Below are 22,511 nucleotides of genomic sequence, written 5' to 3'. Positions count from 1 at the left end.
TCTCCCTATAATATCCTGAGTCATGCAACAGTAAAGCCTTTGTATCTGCAAGTCGTTTGTTCACCTCTCCCTGTAGTATCCTGGAGTCATGTAACTGTAGAGCCCGTGTATCCTGGAGTAAAGGCAGCAAATCTACAAAATGTTTGCTCACCGCTCCTTGTAGAATCCTTCAGTCATGGAACTTTTGCTACTCTCATAAAGAATGCAAGTTTATTTTGTCTGCTGCTCTAAAGTAGCAAAATGATTTTCACGTGCTTCAAATGGCTTCGGGGTACTCTGCATCTTAGATATCTTTTCAACACTGACATTTCTGGTTTTGTACCAGACGCGCATAAATTATTCATGCATAATACTTCATGTTTTACAATCGCTTGAGGGCAGACTGCACACATTAGTTTGATAAAGCTCAATGACATGCTAATTCACAAACACTACCTATATCAGTCTTTGCCAACATTAAAGAGAGAAACACAAGACGTCTGGCTACTTGTGGAGGGGACTGAAAGAAATCTGTAAAAAGGACAGCTTCTAACAGGGATACAAAAGTTAGTGTCACTTTTTTTAATCTGTGGAACTCTAGTCAAACCGTCACTTATAACAACATCTTATTAAACACCTGAGCTGAGTTGTTTCTAGGTGCTGTAAATGTGTGCTATCACAGCCAAAGGTAATGATAAACTCACTCTAGTTTGCAAAAAGAAACAGTGAAGAGCTATTTCAGCTCTGGTAGGGCTACAAAGCCCCACCCTTCTTTTCTTCAAACTACACAAAGAACAGCATGTGGCAACATCAAATTTAGAAGGCTTTGTTATTTATAAAAACAACTACTATTCTCTGAGGCCATAGTCCACATCAGATTTGTACGCCTTCCATACTACATACCAAGAATGTGAAATCAATTACATTAGCAAAAAAAAATTACAATTAGGGTAATACTCAGTTAGACAGTAACAACCCACTGCCTCACCAAAAAAATGCATCTGAATAGCACACTGATTCTTTCTTTGTTTACTGAACACTATTGGGTGATCCCCCTCTTGGGTCGAACCTACTAGACTGTACTTGTGCGGTCTGCTGTGAGGCACATTATGGTTTAGCAAGAACACAAAGGGGCTCGGAGACCACCCATTGCTTGCCATTTGTTGGATTTCCAGGTCACGCTAATTTGCCTGCTTCTGATTAATGAGCCAGCTTTCTAATCTTCTTTTTGTCCCACCCATATAGCGAGTGTCTTTGGGCAAAGAATATGCAACTGGCAGGATCAACCAGGTAGGCACACCTGCTGTACGGCGCAGGAGCCATGTGCCCATTCAAGACTGACTTTCGCACCCCTAGAAGAAACCTGCTGTGAATAATCCCCTGCTGCCCGGGGGTTGGATTCAGTCGCACGGGCACCGGCGTGCCTGGCCGCTTCCATGAGGGAGATGGCCCGGTCGAGGCACAGCCTTACCGAGACTCAGTGATGCCTGTCAGCCCGGGTGGCGGAGACACCGCACGGAATTCCTCTTTACAATCTCCTTGAATGACTGGCAGAGCTGTTTCCACTGCATGCTTTTCAAGCTCTACTTTTGTGTGACGCACTCTGTTAAAGTGTGTGTGTTTCTTTAAGCTGCATCTCGTATGTATGCTTCGCCCCATGCACTCAATGCTGCTCTTTCTTGTCCGACTGCTTATCACCAACCCCTTACTCTTGGGCATGCTCACCTCACTGCTTCCACTCCACCCACACCCTGCATATTACTTTACTCGCCCGTCGCACTGCTTTAGCTCTCCTTCTTGCCCCCATTGCTTTCGCGTCCCCTTCAGACTTCCCCAACCTGTTACTTTTGCGTCCCCTCCTATGATACTTTATTGACTGCCCACCACTTTTTCCCTATGTTGCTTCCCTGTTTCTTCACCCCTCCCCGTGTTGCTTCCTCTACCCCGTCAACTTAGATAAAACATTTGTATGTTTCATTTTCTTTTTAATTAAAGATACAACTCTGATCGATAACTGAAAAGAAAGAAACATTTGCAATGCAATGGGTCTTGCATTTCATCAAGTTAGAGCTATTGGTGTTGTAAACTCCTAACCGGACTTTTCTTGCCACATAAACTGAAAATTAAAAGTAAAACAGTTTCACATAAGCGAGATAATTCACAGCGACACAGCCGCCATGAGCATCAGCGTGAAGAGATACACAAAAGGACAAAGAAGTTCGCTCGCAGTAAAGCTTATCGGCAAAAGCGCAATTAGCCATGTAACTGGGGCAATGGCCAAGGAGGTAACAAAACCTCCCCAATGAGGGACAAACATCAACCACTTACCAATGTCAAAGGATTTTTAAAAGGCAAGCTCATGAACGAGTAATAGTGATGGGCATGAGGTGGGCGTTGTTTAAAGGCCAGATACATATCAACATGTCCGAAAAGCAGCGCTTGCGCGCTGCTATGCTGTTCCTAAAAAAGGCCGCTATTTTGTAGGTGCGCGCACACCTAGAAAATGAGGGGGCAGTAGTGTCGGAGGATTTGGGTTGTTTTTTTTTGCAGCATGGCTAAAATCCAAAAACAAAGCAATGGAATGCAACGTAAGGTTTCAAAAGCTGGTTGGTCACTACGGAACCATGGACACTGTGTCCTCAGACATCCGGGTGGCTGTTCCAAAGGAAACTAGATGCGGCAACAGCCTGGTGCCAGCCCTCCCTCAGGGCACAGCCAATTATAGGAAGGAAGGGTAAGGGGATGACGCAGAAAAGCAACACTCAAGCCAGCTAACGAAACAAAGCAACTTTTTCAAAAACAAAGACTTAAAGCAGGAGTTTAACAAAAAAACATTTTCCGAGTCCTCAGTGACACCCAATCGAGGCAGCTGTTTTCATTTAATTCCCTTATACACTCAAAAAATGACCTCCAGAGATTAAAGACAAACGCATTCACTTACTTATCCACCCATAGCTTTGGCTGAGTGCAGACCTGGAATGTTCGATGGCTCCAACAAGAGACATTACACACTGGGTATTAGAAGGAGATATCCAAGAATTCAACATTCTTCCTTTCATTTATACACAGGGGCCCCGGTGCGACGCAGGCACAGGATCTACCTTGCACACAGTGGGGCGGGCACATGAGCTACCACAATAAAGGATATGTTAATATAATAATAAGAAAGACCATTGGCACTACACTAGGCTTTTTTGAAGACAAGGTCACTAAGGATAAACATATGTATGCCAGTCAAGCCACTGATCGCAATGCGAATATTTTATATTTATAGGTACTGTGTTAATGAGGATTACAGCCTTTACAGGGGAGGTCTTTTACATCATACATTTACCAATTGCCTTGAGGAAGGTGGGTGACCCTTTGGTCAAGTGGCACCGAAATGCAAGTCGGCACTACAGTTGTGCCAAGATTTTGGATTGGACCTCACTTCTCTCCGTATGAACTTTTAATATATGGTCCGGAGTTATTTTGACTCTATGACTGAAGAACCATAACGATGATTAAGTTTAGATTGTATATTTAAAAAAATCTTTTGAATTAATTTTTTGTGATTTCTCTGTTCACCAGTTTTTGGATATCCTACTTAAGCTGTTTTTGTTTAGAGAATTGCCGATTGTATTTTTTTTTTTTATTGTTTTTAATGTGGTATTGGGGTTGTGTGAATGTCTCTTTATATATTTGGTCGTTCCCCAGGTTTCACAGACGGATTTATGTTTATCTATGTATTCGGTATTAGACTAATTTATCCATATCTGTCAATAAAATGGGTTTTTTTTGCATCTTTCTGAATGTCTAGATCTTGGTGACTTTGGTTTGACTTGTGTCTATTATCGGACAAAGAGATTCCACTTTGTGGAACTATCGGTGGAGGTGGGTTCTGTTTTTTGATTTATAGTCCCTGTAGCAGTACATCCTCAGAAGCAAGAGTGGCAAGGGTACATTAATATGGGAATGTGCTATTTGCACCCATCTTTCACAAGAAAACACCGAAAATATGGCAGAATTCTGATAAGATGAGCACAATGTCAACATCAGAGGTGGGAGAGCCGCTTAAAGTTCGAGTCAGCTTCGACTTAGACCTGGCTCAGCTTGTGGTCCTACTGACCCATCGAGCCCAAAACGAGCTGGGCATTAATGTGGCTTCTGCTTGCCACCCACGCGCTACAACTGTGCTCAAAGAATTAAAAACAAAGCACAAACCTCTGTGTTAAAAAGGAAAGAGGTCGGCATTTAGTGGACGGATTGCATAATGTGAGACCAGAAACCTGGGACGAATCCTAGCTTACATTTGGCAAATACTTTATTATACCCCCCTCCTTCTTCGTTATCACATATGAGACCACTTTCCACTACAGGAGGTCACGGTGTGTGTTGTACAAAAATAATCTGATGTATTAAGGTAAAAAGCTTTTGCTTGTTAAAGAAATATATTTTTTAGTGTTAAAGACACCATCCAAGTTTCCGATGTTTATTGCATTATTTAGATCCCAACTATTCACAGGGCTTATCTCACGCACGGACACTTAGAGCCCAACCAACCTTCCCAGACCCTTGGCTTGGCTTTCCCAGTTAATTTATTGGCTCGCCCACCTCTAGTAAACATAGGTAAGCCAGCAGCTCACGCCCAGCTGACCAGGCCAAAGGAGCACTGGAGTGGCACCAGAAGCTCGCCCTAATAGAGAACTGCTGTCCCCATGGCTCCCCAAATCTCAACCGTAAACTCCCCAGAGTGCCCGCACGCCACGCTCCTTATTGCACATAAAGTACAAAAAGTACAAAACAAATCCCACCTTTTAGGTAGCACTACCAGGTTTTGAGTAAAACCCCTTAACGGCATCCTGCATGCCGCAGCACATCTCATCCAGGACCTGAAGAGATCTCTCTCATCACCTACATCCTGATGGAATTATAAAGCTCCCCGCTCAACTTCCAAGCCAGCTCACGATCTATAGTGGTTCTCAGCACACCTGCAGCCAAGACACCACAAGACCGTAGAGTATGATGTGTAAAAAAGAAACAAACATTGGAAAAGTCAATAAGTCCCAAAGGTGAGATCTTTAGGCTTTGCCAAGGGGTTTTAGTCATGCTGCACAAAATCACCAGGCTGAAGAATTTAAAAAAAAAAAAAAAAACGATGCGGACGGCTTTGTCATTTATAAGGTGTGTGCACAACACAGGATTTTTTTTTCATTAGTAGTTACTGATGCAAGCTGGATCAGTCACTGAGAAGAAAGGAAAACGCCAAGGAGAGACGGAGATCAAAAAACAGGGATGCAGATAAGGAAGCTAAATGAGGAAAACGGGTGGAGAGTGGAAAGCAACATCAGGAATAATAAAAACAAGAAAGAAGCAGAGAAGCACGCGGTGAATGAGAGCAACACGGAGAAGGGAGGAAGAAACATTTGAGGAGCAGAGAAGCACTAAGTGATAGAAAGCAATGCAAAGACCAGGAGGAACACAGAAGGATACGGCAAGACAGAGAAACTTAAGGATGGGGTTTTGCGGGCGGTCCAGAGAAGCATACAAGGGAGACAGCTGGAAAATACACACACACACTCTCAGAGAGCTAAACTAAAAAGAAAGAAGAAAGAAGTGGCACCAAAAATCGAGCAGTGTAAAGACACAGTATTGCATCTGTGCTCCAGGAGAGGGACGGACTCATGACAGGGAAGTAAAACAAGCCATCAAATAAGAAGCACATGAAACGGACAACAAGGCCAACCAATGGTAATCAATGGGAGGGCTCTACGCCCACTCTAATGTAACTAATGACACGCAACAGATGACAAGACCTATAAACAAGGCAGCACCCCTTAATCCTTTTCCACAGATGCAAGATCTGAAACAGCATCCAAGTATTCATCTGGACCACCGCAATGCCGCTTCCATGTAGGAAGAGTCGAAGACTTGTCTCTCCAAAGAACCCTACATCACAATACATTGACTCTCCACAAAGCAGCTACCTTATGCTCATCTCTGACCCTGTAGAACACCCGCTGCCTTGTTGGCTAGGTTTGTGATATAAAAATACCACATGCATAAAAAAAAAAACAGAAGGGATAAAGTGCTGCTAACCAAATAATGAATAGTATTGTGTTTTCTGGGCACCGATGTGTTCATGCAAGGCTAAAGGGAACACATACCAGTAGCCAAGGGGCAGATACATTTCAGGACAGATCTCGCTCACAGACTGGAGGAGGAATTTACTAGATTTTTTTAACTCTTTTACTGTGCCCCAGCCTGCAGTCCACGGACAGATAACACAGCAGCGCCCCGCTTCCCCCGGCTGATGACATCCGATGGCTCGACAAGGCAGCGAAAGCAAAGGCTGGTCAGAGGAAGCACAGGTGCAGGGAAAGGACCGAGTAGTTCATGTGTGAATGAACATAGACACAGTTAAAGAAATGTATGAGTAGGCCAATGATTAACTGTATTACGGAGAAATTATGGATCAATCTAAGGAAATAAATATTGCAAGTGTGGACACAAGGCGAATACTTTGGTACATGATTGAGGGGAAACCCTCTGAGCCACTGGCTGTGCTCTGCTCTTCCAAAACCAAGCAGGTAAACACGTCACTTCCGTGTAGCTTACATGCACCTACTTCTGTGACACTGCACTCCCCCAGTGCCACCAGTCCAGCCGGCCAAGCTCAGCATCCCTCTTGAGAAGGAAGAGACCCCAAGAGTAAACACACAATTATCGATTTTTGTATCCTTTCCACGCATGCCGGCTGACTGCCATGCATGTGTAAATAAGGGTTTGAATGCCATATTAGATCGCCCTCGCAGTCAAGTGGCCCAGACTGTGCCTGCTACTGGTGCAAGAAGCTATTTCCACCATCCTTTTCATGCAAGCAGCACCAGCATGGCCCACGCTGAGACGGAAAACGCAGCAGCAGCTCGTAGTAGGAGCCAATCCTAATGTCTGAAAAGGGGCCATTTGTTATGTAATGATTTGCTGAGACGGAGTTAATTTATAAAGTCCATGGCAAGTTAACTTTAATTAATAGCATTTCTTTTCAGGCCGAGGACGTTCTTAAAACTGTTCCATAAAGACTGTGCTAGGAACAGCACAAACTGGCATTTGCTGGCGGTGCCCTTTCACGGCTTCATGTGGGTGGCACAATGGGGGCGCCCAGCCCTGTGCTGTCTGAAGGAAGAACCAATCAATGGCAGGCAGGCCGGCCTAAACAAGAGCTTGTAAGGCTCTCCCCTCCAAGGGTCTACAATGAGGGGTTTTATTGTAATTGGTGCAAGGGCAACTTACTTCCGAACAGGGGTTGGGGAGTAAATGCTAGATCAAGTGGAGTTTTTACATCATCAGCTCAGCTTACCCCAGTACTCCTGCATATCACTGAGTAGCAAACAGCTCCCTGTTGCTGATGCTGCTCCCCCTTACAAGACCAAGTTACTCACACTCCTGAGGGCTTGCTCGTGAGATAAGTGCCTAGCACTTATGTCAGGTCTCAGAAGAAAGGCCCCCTAATAATCTTACGCACTTCTCTTTTGTAATCTTAAAATTCTTTTGCACCAGTTGTAAGCTTCACACTCCCCCTGACTTCGGATTGCAATGAGCATCTCACAGCCCTTCCAGTTCTTAAAAACTCCTTGGCCTGACCCATCCATGGATACCCACTTCTCGCCGCCATCTGTTGCTTTAGAGCCTTTAATGTCCCGGTGATTTTTAACCATGATACTGTCATTCTAAACCTGCAGATCTTGATTTTCTTAAAACTTCTCTGCAGAAATCTCTATTCCAGTCTCTCTGTTGTGAATGTCTGTGGCTCTACAATTCACCTTAGGCTTTCTGTCTCTGGCTTCTCTGCTGTGTCCTCCTTACACGGAACACCACTTTCAGAACTGCCATTTCCAACTGTACGGCGGCCATAAAGGTTTCTTTCGAAGCAGGTAAGCCCCATCTTTTACCCTTCTTTTATGACCTGGACACAGATATTCCGAGCCACGCAGGCACACTAACAAAAGTTACAACTTCTCTTTCTCACTTATTTAAAGGTCTTTCTTTTACTCACATTTCCCCTCATCGTATCCCCCTTGATTGTGTACAATTACATTTGTAGGAGCAATCCTGCTTTATTTATAACATCCATATACGTTAGTGCTATTCCTTCACAATTTCTGTTGATGCTGGGGTACTTCTGGGTGCTGCGGTGCGCGCCTTGCTTCTTGCCACAGTGTGTAAAGTAAGGATTTCTGGACTGATTTAGGTAATGGAGGACGAGTTTCAATGGTAATGGATATCCTGTCTGCAGAAATCTAAATCCCATAGGATATAATGGGATTTAGATTCCAGCGGGCGGGTTATCAGTCTCTGTTGTGACGGAGTAACTCATTCGTCAATATCTAAATCAAGCCCCAAGTGAGCAGTCAGCCCCGTTAACTACCAAAACTAGCGCTCACTTTTCACTCCGCCCCAACTCGAACTTTCTGCTACCGACTATACAACTGTCCCCGGTCGATTTTTTTGAACCTCAACTTTTCTCGTATTTGTATATGACTTAGGATTTTGTAAACTCAGCTGAACGTGTTATAGTAATGCAACACAACAATGGTAAGAACACAACAGGCAATGGTTGCCACCGCTCTGTGTGGGCAGTCCATACGGTAAGAAGATAATACCAAGAAATAAAAGCACTGAGAGGGGTAGATCACCACCACACGGGGACCCCTCTGGGCCTTCATCCAGCCCTGCTCAGCTGTAGCAGACAACCCGGCCCACAGGCCAGGCAATGGGATCCCTGAGGCTCCCAGGAAAACTGAGATGGGGAATGGGTGGCAGACACCCCTGCAGCTCCGGTGGCTGCTGTAACAATTACAATTACGGCAGGAGACGAGGTCACAGTGCCCCTCAGAGGTCTTCTCCGTGCCTTGTTACTCCCTCAATGATGCACCTTTCTAACACGTATCTGTGACCAGGAGCCTCAGCCAGCTTGGCGCCCATGAGGGAAAGAGAGGCTGATGCTTATACAATGGGCAGATCGAGTGCTGTGTGAAGGGATGGCTCCAATGGAGTCCGGCCGCTCCAGCACGTCCTCCATGGACACTATGGAGCCTGTGGCGGGGATCCATGAAGATCGCCCCTTCTTTCAGGATGGTGGTTGGCAATCGCGGATAGTGGTCCATCGCAAGCCAGAGCAGGGACCGAAGCTTGGCTGTATTGCCTCCAGCAGGTGCGTGGACCTTCTCAGATGACCACACGCCAGCAGGGGAGCCAATATACAAGTAGGGCTGCAAAACCTCTGAAGCATGGACAACAATCCATAGATGCCTCCAGTTGTCATAAACACAGAATATGACTGATCATGACACAAGAACCTGCATAACCGTCCACTGAAGTACTCTTGTTTAATAAAATCAGAGTCCCAAAAGAAAGCAAACTAACAAGAACCCATTGAGACCCACAAACTGGCTGCACAGGAGGCAGAGACCTAAGCAAAGTCAAGGCTGACCTGTCTTCACTAAAAACATCACATACTTCAAAGCTGCAATCAAATGTTATGCCGGGTACAACTTCAGGTGTCCAGCAGGCTGATATCAAGGAGGTCTATAGGTCCCGTAAAATAAAGGGAGCAAGAACTACATTGTGGGGCCAACAATGCGGACTGTAAGAAATCTGGGTCCCGTACAAAGGTGTACCGTCTGAGAACGAAGTGTCTGTCTCAAAGACGCTGAAATGTTCTATTCTCCATCAGGCGATGAGAGCCATCCTGCGCGCGCCCGTGCAGAACGTACCCAGACCTGAATCAGATGCGGCCGGATTGGAGCGGCCAATGAAAAGACTTCTGAAATGGCACAAACGCATGGAGTCGGTGACATAACGAGCCACGTATTGCGTGCCAACCCTAGCCTGGCTACTTGGGTTTGGAGTAGGTAAACTTGAGTTATTGTCTTCGAACCCGGGATCTCACCTGGCACAAGAGCAAGGTGTCTGCCTTTGTTATTAAGAAATATTGCAAATTTCCGGAGTGAGGAGGAAATGTGCGCGAGGAGAATACAGAAAGAATCTCAGGAGCGACTGAGGTTGTTGTCAAATGTTACTCCGAGGGTGCATATTGTGACAGCAGGGTCAAGGATGGGGCCATTTCTGGCAGTAGGATCTCAGTCTTTCCTCAATGGGTCTGAGTCGTGCACAGACAGCGACCCCTGAATTTGCACTAAACATTGGTGGAAAGATTCTGTCCACACTATTCTTGCAACCAGATAACAGACAGTGCGTTGTAGGGATTAGTAAAGATGTGAAATCCAAGTGAGCAGGTCAGTCAACCTAGATATTAAATAAATGAGGGAAAAGATCCAAGCTCCGGGGAAGTATACTGACGGTAGGAAGGAAAAGGAGAGAATGGTCCACAAGGTAGAAAACCATCGAGTTCAGCGCCGCGTCAGCCACTCCACAACCTCCATAGCATAAAGCCCAACAGTCAAGAGCAGCTGCGAGCTGTGGAAGGACCAGTGAGCTGGCATCAGCCACTGCTCACAACATCGACAAGTGCTGCTAAGCACACAATCAGGATGTGTCCTGGGTGAAAGCCAGTTTGATGGTGGTCCAAGATTTGTTTGAGTGCACATAAATGACAGAGCTGCTTCTAAACACAACCCCCCAAGCAGCTCAGCTCCCATCAGGTGGGGTCGATGGGCTGACAGAGTTTACATCAGAAAATCAGAAGAATGCAACAGAAGGGCCTCAACAGTACTGTAGACAGTGAGGGCCGGACACCCACCAAGAGCCAGGTTTCAAGACATTGGGGGTCATTCTGACCCTGGCGGCCGGTGACCGCCAGGGTCACCGACCACGGGAGCACCGCCAACAGGCTGGCGGTGCTCCCGAGGGCATTCTGACCGCGGCGGTTCAGCCGCGGTCAGAAAGGGTAAACCGGCGGTCTCCCGCCGGTTTACCACTGCCCTACAGAATCCTCCATGGCTGTGGAGCGCGCTCCGCAGCCATGGGGATTCTGACACCCCCTACCGCCATCCTGTTCCTGGCGGGTCTCCCGCAAGGAACAGGATGGTGGTAGGGGGTGCCGCGGGGCCCCTGGGGGCCCCTGCAGTGCCCATGCCCATGGCATGGGCACTGCAGGGGCCCCCGTAAGAGGGCCCCGCAAAGTATTTCAGTGTCTGCAAAGCAGACACTGAAATACGCGACGGGTGCAACTGCACCCGTCGCACCCCTGCAACTACACCGGCTCAATTTTTAGCCGGCGTCCTCGTTGCAGGGGCATTTCCTCTGGGCCGGCGGGCGCTCTTTTGGAGAGCGCCCGCCGGCCCAGAGGAAATGTCTGAATGGCCGCCACGGTCTTCTGACCGCGGTGCGGTCATTTGGCGGCGGTACCTTGGCGGACGGCCTCCGCCGTCCGCCAAGGTCATAATCAGGGCCATTGTGTCTTCCAGTAAAGCTCCCATTTTTTTTAAATGGGGTGCATGTGCTCCATTGCGGTGTGTGGAATAAAAAAAACAGCACCAATCTGTTCAGCTAGGAAGAGCCAGGACACTTTAGCACAACAGGTAATTATGCGGAACTCTCACTTTAAACCCGTATCTATTCTACTCTTAACCACGGAGAACACAAACACCCCCCAGGAAAGAGGTTGATGACACAGACATGCCTTCCCTGGCCTCCAGCTGCTCTCAAGTATCCGCTTCAAAAAGTTGAAATGATGGGACATGGGCGAGAAGCTGGCATGTGATAACCCCAAAATCATGCAACAAGAAACAGCTTCTCTCTCACTGAAAGCGACCAACTGTGCCTTAAAACGTGCTGGTATCTGTGGCTTGCTCTAAGTCAGTGGTTTTCAAACTTTTTAATGCCGAACAACCCCACCCGGTGATGAAAAAAATAAACAATTCCCACCCCTCAGAATTTTTCACAATTATTCTATTAGGTTGGCAATGTTTAAATGTGTCTAGACTTGTTTAAACATTGCAGTTACATTCTGTTACCTTTAAAAAATGTAATAACTGTTTTTCTGCTTAAAACAAAGAACTGTTATCTGCATAATGCTTCTTTTCGCCAGAGCCTAGAGCCCCCCAAGTGGGGGGGGGGGGGCGCACCCTCCGTTTGAAGACCCCGTCCCCTGCTCTAAGAGAACAGCGAGTGCAGTGAAGGGACCATAAACGCCACTTGGGATACGCTAAACTTACTTTATCATAATTATGAATGAATGAATAGATGTTATTGTAGGATGACTTAAAACCAATACATACGAATCTACTGACATTCCAAAATATGCAAAGAGAACAAAAAAGGAAGGTTATAAAATGCTCATTCCTCTACACTTCTGCTACATAAAACGACCGGGTACGTCATCAGTACGTTTGTATTGGACAAATGGCACAATTCAACAAGCATATATTGCGACAACAGCCCAAACATAACGAGCACAGGGCCACAGAAGCTGCGGGGTCCCAGGCCTGGCTGTAGAAGTGACCACTGCCCCAGGGGCCGGCCCACACAGGCACTGTCCCAAGCTGCCCAGGTCTGCAGGAGAGCCAAGGCGCCTGTCCAAAGCAGGACAGAAGGTTACACCAGCCGTGACCTTCAGCCCCAGACAGCACGCGTTGTTTTTACAAAGCCCTTTAGTAAGACTCTGCTGGTCTCCAAAGGCAGGTCCTGTGGCTGCAGCTGGGAGCACCGATGCTGTCCAAACATGACCCCGAGGACAGCGCAGATAGAACCGGTCAAAGGACAAGGTCACCGGCTGAGATCAGGCACAGCTCCTGCAGCACACAGGGCACGGGCTCCACCGGGAGCCGAGGGCAGCAGCCACCCAGCAGCAGCAGGGGTTAGAATCAAAACAGGGCCAGCATGGGCGATATACGGTGACCCCCCTTTAATTACACCATGCGAGGTTAGGGCGGTGCCAGAGCCTGCCATTCCCCTAGAGCCTCGCCCTGGACCGTAAGTCCCCGGCATCTGAAATCTGCAGAGAGAGAAGGTGCCCTGAACAAAGGTCTTCTAGGAAAAGGTGCGCAACAGGTCGGAATCCCTACAGCATCCCTGCACAGCACACAGAATCCTTACAGCATCCCTGCACAGCACACAGAATCCCTACAGCATCCCTGCACAGCACACAGAATCCTTACAGCATCCCTGCACAGCACACAGAATCCTTACAGCATCCCTGCACAGCACACAGAATCCTTACAGCATCCCAGCACAGCACACAGAATCATTACAGCATCCCTGCACAGCACACAGAATCCTTACAGCATCCCAGCACAGCACACAGAATCCCTACAGCATCACAGCACACAGAATCCCTACAGCATCCCAGCACAGCACACAGAATCCTTACAGCATCCCAGCACAGCACACAGAATCCTTACAGCATCCCAGCACAGCACACAGAATCCTTACAGCATCCCAGCACAGCACACAGTCCTTACAGCCTCCCTGCACAGCACACAGAATCCCTACAGCATCCCAGCACAGCACACAGAATCCTTACAGCATCCCAGCACAGCACACAGAATCCTTACAGCCTCCCTGCACAGCACACAGAATCCCTACAGCCTCCCTGCACAGCACACAGAATCCCTACAGCATCCCAGCACAGCACACAGAATCCTTACAGCATCACAGCACACAGAATCCTTACAGCATCCCAGCACAGCACACAATCCTTACAGCCTCCCTGCACAGCACACAGAATCCTTACAGCATCCCAGCACAGCACACAGAATCCTTACAGCATCCCAGCACAGCACACAATCCTTACAGCCTCCCTGCACAGCACACAGAATCCCTACAGCATCCCAGCACAGCACACAGAATCCTTACAGCATCCCAGCACAGCACACAGAATCCTTACAGCATCCCAGCACAGCACACAATCCTTACAGCCTCCCTGCACAGCACACAGAATCCCTACAGCATCCCAGCACAGCACACAGAATCCTTACAGCATCCCAGCACAGCACACAGAATCCTTACAGCATCCCAGCACAGCACACAGAATCCTTACAGCCTCCCTGCACAGCACACAGAATCCCTACAGCATCCCAGCACAGCACACAGAATCCTTTCAACATCCCAGCACAGCACACAGAATCCTTACAGCATCCCTGCACAGCACACAGAATCCTTACAGCCTCCCTGCACAGCACACAGAATCCTTACAGCCTCCCTGCACAGCACACAGAATCCTTACAGCCTCCCTGCACAGCACACAGAATCCCTACAGCATCCCAGCACAGCACACAGAATCCTTTCAACATCCCAGCACAGCACACGGAATGCTTACAGCACCCCGGAACAGCACACAGAATGCTTACAGCATCCCCGCACAGCACACAGAATCCTTACAATGTCCCAGCACAGAAAATCCTTTTAGCATCCCAGCACAGCAAGGAAAATCCTTTCAGAATGCTTAGCACAGCACACAGAATCCTTTCAGCATCCCTGCACAGCACACAGAATCCTTTCAGCATCCCCGCACAGCACACAGGACCCTTTCGGCAGCACAACACACATAATCCTTTCAGCGTCCCAGCACAGCACAGCACACAGAATTATTTCAGCATCCCAGCACAGCACACAAAATCCTTACAATATGCCAGCACAGCACACAGGATCCTTTCAGCATCCCAGCACAGCACACAGGATCCTTTCAGCATCCCAGCACAGCACACAGGATCCTTTCAGCATCCCAGCACACCACACAGGATCCTTTCAGCATCCCAGCACATCACACAGGATCCTTCCATCCCAGCACAGCACACAGAATCCTTTCGGAATCCCAGCACAGCACACATAATCCTTTCCGAATCCCAGCACAGCGCACAGAATCCTTTCAGTATCGCAGCACAGCACACAGAATCGTTTCGGCATCCCAGCACAGCACACACAATCCTTTCACCATCCCAGCACAGCACAGAGACTTTGTTCAGCATCCCTGCACAGCACGGAGTCCTTTCAGCATCCCAGCACAGCGACTTCGTTCAGCATCTCGGCACAGCACAGTGTCCTTTCAGCATTCCAGCATAGCACACAGAATCCTTTCAGGACCCCAGCACAACACACACAATCCTTTCAGCATCCCTGCACAGCACACAGACTTTGTTCAGCATCCCAGCACACCAATTTCGTTCAGCATCCCTGCACAGCACGCCGATTTCGTTCAGCATCCCTGCACAGCACGCCGATTTCGTTCAGCATCCCTGCACAGCACACGGAGTCCTTTGAGCATCCCTGCACAGCCCAAAGAACACACTCGCTTGTACAGGCAACAAACATACCTGTCACACCAGAACTGTCAAAGCCCCAGACAACAACCACCTCTGGGTACATTTTCAACATATTAGGAGTAACGACCTTTGACCCGCTGCTTGTCTCTACATTTTAGGACTGGAGCGGACTCGTGTGGTATTTCCAAGGAGCAGGCGCGTGGCCATGCACAGGCACATTCTCGACACTAGGGAAGTACAACACAGGCGCAAACACACCCAGGGAAGAACCGAGGCAAAGATCCGAGGGACAGCACCAGCTCCAAGGCCACTTGTGCTGCTGATGGAGCCGGCAGCAGCTGCAGGGCCGGTTTCCAGGAAGAGCACACCAACAGCAGAGTATATTTAGAATCCATAACCCTGCCCTCTGCCACAGCACCCTCCACATACTCAAACTCTGAAATTTTAAGCATCACAGGGCAACCAGACAAATACAGGCATATACACAACCGCTCCACATTCTACACATCTGGAAGGGGACAGCAAACTCACACAGATCCCTTCCCTCTACCCACTGCTCACTCACCCCCACACATCCCGTACACATTCTACACACCTGGAAGGAGACACCCACCTCACACAGATCATTTCCCTCTCTAGCCATGGATCACTTACCCCTCAACACAAGCGCTCCACACTCTACACACCTGGAAGCAGACACCCACCTCACACAGATCACTTCCCTCTACCCACGGCTCACCCACCCCCAACACAAGCGCTCTACATTCTACACACCTGGAAGGGGACAGCAAACTCACACAGATCCCTTCCCTCTACCCACTGCTCACTCACCCCCAACACATCCAGTACACATTCTACACACCTGGAAGGAGACACCAACCTCACACAGATCACTTCCCTCTCTAGCCATGGATCACTTACCCCTCAACACAAGCGCTCCACATTCTACACACCTGGAAGGAGACACCCACCTCACACAGATCACTTCCCTCTACCCACGGCTCACCCACCCCCAACACAAGCGCTCCACATTCTACACACCTGGAAGGGGACAGCAAACTCACACAGATCCCTTCCCTCTACCCACTGCTCACCCACCCCCAACACAACCGCTCCACATTCTACACACCTGGAAGGAGACACCCACCTCACACAGATCGCTTCCCTCTCTAGCCATGGCTCATTCACACAACACAACCGCTTCACATTCTACTCAGAGGAGGGGGACACCCACCTCAGAACGATCCCTTCCCTCTACTTACTGCTCACCCCTCAACACAGCCGCCCCACATTCTATACACCTGGAAGGGGTCCCCCACCTCACACAGATCCCTGTGCTCTACACACTGCTCACTCACCCCTCAACACAACCGCTCCACATACTACACACCTGTAAGGGGATACTCGCCTCACACAGATCCCTTCCCTCTACCCACGGCTCTCAACACAACCGCTCCACATTCTACACACCTGGAACGGGTCACCCACCTCACACAAATCCCTTCCCTCTACCCACGGCTCACTCACCCCTCAACACAACCGCGCCACAAACTACACACCTGGAAGCAACACCCACCTCACACAGATCCCTTCCCTCTAACCACGGCACACTCACCCCCAACACAACCGCTCCACATTCTACACACCTGGAAGGGGTCACCTACCTCATACAGATCTCTTCCTAAGATTTACTCTCCCATCAAAACAACCACTACACATTATAAACCCACCAGAACTCACAGGCCCACCGCGGCTTCATCATAGCTGCTGTGCTAAAAAGCATCCAAGACTCTTCTAGTTGCAACGATGTAGAGAACAAGAGTGTTAGGAAGTACCTACACTCCAGCCCACAGGGTAGCAGCTGCTCTAGGGAGCCCATCAATGCATAAGTACCATACGCATCGATTGACCACCGGACACCCTAGCTCGGTGGTCTCCAAACTTTTTAATGCCACGCCCCTTCCCCCCCCCAGTTGAAAAATAAAAATCATTCGGCTCCCCCTTTCAGAATTTTTTCACAATTATTTTATAAAGATGGCAATGTTTAAATATGTCTAGATGTATTTAAACCTTGCAGTTAAGTAGTTACCTTTTTAAAAATGCAATAACATGTTTCTGCTTAAAACAAAACAATGTTATTTGTGTAATGACTGTTTTGACCAGAGCTTGGTGCACCCCCTGAGATCACTTGAGCCCCCCCTAGGGGGGCCCGCCGCCCAGTTTGAAGACCCCTGCCCTAGCTCCTTACACCGGTGACGGTACAACAAATAGGCACCCAGGCATTCTGAACCATACGGTAACACTTGCAAAAAGAATGAGGTCTTGGCAGCGCATTAGGTGAGGGAACACATACGTGAATCAGTGCAAAGAAATGGCTGGTAGCCAAGAATAATTCAGACGAAAGGTATGTGCGTCTTGAACGGGAGGAATACTTCAAACCTCAGACCATCTAATAATCTCCTTTGTAACCATCAGCTCTCTTGCCCTGTCTGTGGATGCAATGACCCGCCATTTCACGTGAAATAATGGAATAGTCCAGGGAAGATCCCTTACCAGGCCAGTAATTGTACTTATATAGCGCATACTACCCCTAGGGGCCATTCATAACCCGACCACTACTGATAAACCCCTCTAGTCCTCGGAAGTGATCTAAGGGGCTGTCATTTTGTCTTCCGGAAAATCCCATCGGTGCTAGGTTTCCCCTGGAGGAGCACTGCCTGTTTCTGGATGGCCACTGAACTTTCCATAAACTTTTGATGAAGATACGTAGCAACGTGCAAAGAATCCCATCGCAAGGCGATACTTCAAAGGAAGACATCGACCCAGGAGAAGGTGCCTTGGCAGACTTCACAAGCCAAGAAGAGGCGTCTGCTCACCAGGTGTCTGTGTGTGCAATGCACTAACTATCTAGACAGAAGAGGGTGAGCCGGGTGTCAGACGAGGTCAAGGGGCGGGGGCAGAGGCAGGCTGGCCAAACACTCACTCCCCAGTAGAAAGAAAAGGGAGGCAATGCCTGCCCAGGGTGGGCAGAGGGCATCTCTCCTCCCTGGAGCTCTGGGCCTCTGCACAGACTGCCCCGGTGCCCTGCCTGGAAGGAGGACAGCGGGCCCTGACCCCCTCTCACCGGTGCAGCTCTAGCCTCTTCTGCAGGGCTTTTAGAGGCTTCCTCCTCCCTCTGCACCCTCACATGACCGGGCCGGCATCCTGCAGCGTGCCCGGCATAGCTCAGCTCCCTCCCTGCCCAGCATTCCTGGGCCAGTCACGGCCTCCGCCCTGGGGCGGGCCTGCTGAGCCCGGCCGGCCTCCCAGAAGAGCTCCCCCGGGGGAGCGGTGGCATCACGGGCCCCTGGAACCCTGCATCACTGGGGAGACGCACAGCTCCTCTGACACTACCCCAGCACACGGGCCACAGCCCCTTCAGCACTGCCGAGATCCCTCAGACAGCTCCTCTCACACAGCTCCCTCAGACTGCAGACAGCTCCTCTCACCCTGCTCCCTCGGGCAGCAGACAGGTCCGCTTACACTGCTCCCTCAGATAGCTCTCAGCCCATCCAACACTGCTGAGATCCCCTAGACACAGCAGCTCTTCTTGCACTACTCCCTCAGACTTCTGACACTTGACCTCCTGCAGACACAGCCCCCCCCAGGCTGCAGGCAGTGCCCCACATTCCTGCTCCGACAGCTCCTGATTGACAACCCATGTAGCGCATCCCACAGACAGACCCTCATGCACAGCTCCATCAGGCCTCTGACACTTGCCTGATCAACTGGCTCAGGCTGCTCCCTCGCATTCCTCATCTGCCTGCCCCCCATACAAAGCTCCATATGACAGCCCATGGCAGAACATCCCTCACACAGCTTCTGATACAAAGGTCACTCATTGACAGCCCATGGCAGCACATCCCCACAAAGCTCCCTCACTGACAGCACATCCCTCACACGGCTCCTCATGTAGAGCTCCCTCAATGACAGGACATGGGAGCACATCCCTCACACAGCTCCCTCTGACAGGACATGCTTCACATAGCTCCTCATGCACAGCTCCCTCACTGACAGCACATGGAGCACATCCCCCACAGCTTCTCATGCACAGCTCCTTCAATAACACATGGGAGCACATCCCTCACGCAGCTCCTCATGCACAGCTCCCTCTGACAGCAGATCCCTCACACAGCTCCTCATGCACAGCTCCATCAGTGACAGCACATTCCTCACACAGCTCCTCATGCACAGCTCCCTCTGATAGCAGATCCATCACACAGCTCCTCATGCACAGCTCTATCAGTGACAGCACATTCCTTACACAGCTCCTCATGCACAGCTCTATCAGTGACACCACATTCCTCAGACAGCTCCCCGTGCACAGCTCCCTGACAACAGATCACTCACACAGCTCCTTATGCACAGCTCCCTCTGACAGCAGATCCCTCACACAGCTCCTCATGCACAGCTCCCTCACTGACAACACTTGGAAGCACATCCCTCACACAGTTTCTCATGCACAGCTCCCTAACACATGGGAGCACATCCCTCACACAGCTCCTCATGCACAGCTCCCTCTGACAGCAGATCCCCCACACAGCTCCTCATGCACAGCTCCCTCTGACAGCACATGGAGCACATCCCTCACACAGCTCCTGATGCACAGCTCCCTCTGACAGCAGATCCCTCACACAGCTCCTCATGCACAGCTCCCTCTGACAGCACAAGGAGCACATCCCTCACACAGCTTCTCATGCACAGCTCCCTCACTCACAACACATGGGAGCAAATGACTCACACGGCCCTTCATGGACAGCTCCTTCTGACAGCAAATCCCTCACAGAGCTCCTCATGCAAAGTTCCCTCTGACAGCAGATCCCTCACTGAGCTCCTCAGGCACAGCTCCATCAGTGACAGCACATTCCTCAGACAGCTCCTCGTGCACAGCTCCCTCTGACAGCAGATCCCTCACTGAGCTCCTCAGGCACAGCTCTATCAGTGACAGCACATTCCTCAGACAGCTCCTCATGCACAGCTCCCTCTGACAGCAGATCCCTCACTGAGCTCCTCATGCACAGCTCCCTCTGACAGCAGATCCCTCACTGAGCTCCTCAGGCACAGCTCCATCAGTGACAGCACATTCCTCAGACAGCTCCTCATGCACAGCTCCCTCTGACAGCAGATCCCTCACTGAGCTCCTCAGGCACAGCTCCATCAGTGACAGCACATTCCTCAGACAGCTCCTCATGCACAGCTCCCTCTGACAGCAGATCCCTCACTGAGCTCCTCATGCACAGCTCCATCAGTGACAGCACGTAGCAGCACATCCCACACCCAACCCCCCTCCTCCCAGGGGACCCCGGTGTCTCACAGGCAGTAAAGTGTCCCGCGGGCACAGCTCCCTCACTCACCTCCGGGGTCACCGGCTGGACATGGCCCGGCCGCGCCTGGCCCTTCCGCCAATCAGGTGCGGGCGAGGGCGCGAGGCTGGCGGCGCGAGCCTCCTGGGGGTGCGCGTCAGGCTGCCGGAGGGTGCGCGCGAGCGGGGCGCGAGACTGCCGCTGCCCTGACGTCCCTGCGCGCGAGCCCCCGCCCGAGCCGTGGGCGGTTAGATGGGGCGGAGGAGGTGGGGGGACACTTTCCGCCCTTGTTTGCGTCTCCCGGGGGCCGCCGGGACCTGGGACGGGAAGTTTCAGGAAAGTTTGGGGACCGGACTCTTCCTCCTCCGCCCCAGCGGCTGTGGCGCTGTTGCTGTTCCCTGCGCCGCCCTCTCGCGCGTGACGTCACCGCGCCTCCGGCGGTGAGGGCGGGGTGGGTTTAAAGGGGGCAGGCAGCAGGTGGGGCCCACAAGTCACGTCCTTACAATGGAGGTGGGCGGCATATCCGGGGCAGCACCGGGGCTCACAGGGCAGCTTGTGAAAGTGTCCCCCTGAGCAGCCCTGACCCAGAGCAAGGCTGTCCACACAGTGCCACCCACAGCAAAGCTCAACCACAGCAATACTGTCCAAACCACAACACTGTCCACATCAACACTGTCTACACAGAGCTCAACAACAGCAACACTGTGCAAACCACAACACTGTCCACACAGAGCTCAACCGCAGCATCACTGTCCAAACCACAACACTGTCCACACAGAGCTCAACCACAGCAACACTGTCCAAACCACAACACTGTCCACATCAACACTGTCTACACAGAGCTCAACAACAGCAACACTGTGCAAACCACAACACTGTCCACAGAGAGCTCAACCGCAGCATCACTGTCCAAACCACAACACTGTCCACACAGAGCTCAACCACAGCAACACTGTCCAAACCACAACACTGTCCACATCAACACTGTCTACACAGAGCTCAACAACAGCAACACTGTCCAAACCACAACACTGTCCACACAGAGCTCAACTGCAGCAATACTGTCCAAACCACAACACTGCCCACACCAACACTGTCTACACAGAGCTCAACCACAGCAACACTGTCCAAACCACAACACTGTCCACACAGAGCTCAACCACAGCAACACTGTCCAAACCACAACACTGCTCACATCAACACTGTCTACACAGAGCTCAACCACAGCAAAACTGTGCAAACCACAACACTGTCCACACAGAGCTCAACCGCAGCATCACTGTCCAAACCACAACACTGTCCACACAGAGCTCAACCACAGCAACACTGTCCAAACCACAACACTGTCCACACAGAGCTCAACCACAGCAACACTGTCCAAACCACAGCAACACTGTCCATACAGAGCTCAACCACAGCAATACTGTCCAAACCACAACACTGCCCACACCACACCAACACAGTCCACACATAGCTCAACCACAGCCACACTGTCCAAACCACAACACTGTCCATACAGAGCTCAGCAACAGCAACACTGTCCAAACCACAGCAACACTGTCCATACAGAGCTCAACCACAGCAACACTGTCCAAAACACAACACTGCCCACACCAACACTGTCTACACAGAGCTCAACCACAGCAATACTGTCCAAACTACAACACTGTCCACACAGAGCTCAACCACAGCAACACTGTCCAAACCACATCACTGCCCGGACAGTGCCATCCACAGCAGAGCTCAACTACATCAATACTGTCCAAACCACAACACTGCCCACACCACACCAACACTGTCTACACAGAGCTCAACCACAGCAATACTGTCCAAACCACAACACTGTCCACACCAACACTGTCTACACAGAGCTCAACCACAGCAACACTGTCCAAACCACAACACTGTCCACACAGAGCTCAACCACAGCAATACTGTGCAAACCACAACACTGTCCACACAGAGCTCAACCACAGCAACACTGTCT

The 22,511-nt window shown here is 50.1% G+C and overlaps 1 protein-coding gene across 2 annotated transcripts in view; it reads right to left on the bottom strand.

Moving 5' to 3' along the window:
* LOC138266930 (kinesin-like protein KIF1C) overlaps window positions 1-20,943 on the bottom strand; it is a 272,097-nt gene extending 251,154 nt beyond the window's left edge. Inside the window, exon 1 of one of the 2 annotated variants that reach the window (XM_069215707.1) lies at window positions 20,576-20,943. The gene's annotated coding sequence lies outside the window, so the exon portion shown is untranslated. The remainder of the gene's footprint in view (window positions 1-20,575) is intronic. The other variant, XM_069215708.1, reaches the window with a different exon arrangement.
* Between the last annotated feature and the right edge of the window lie 1,568 nt (window positions 20,944-22,511).

Source organism: Pleurodeles waltl, chromosome 12 (assembly GCF_031143425.1).
Source record: "Pleurodeles waltl isolate 20211129_DDA chromosome 12, aPleWal1.hap1.20221129, whole genome shotgun sequence".
NCBI classification, from domain to species: domain Eukaryota; kingdom Metazoa; phylum Chordata; class Amphibia; order Caudata; family Salamandridae; genus Pleurodeles; species Pleurodeles waltl.
The sequence above is the reverse complement of the archived record's forward strand: the minus strand, read 5'-3'. Positions and strand labels throughout refer to the sequence as shown.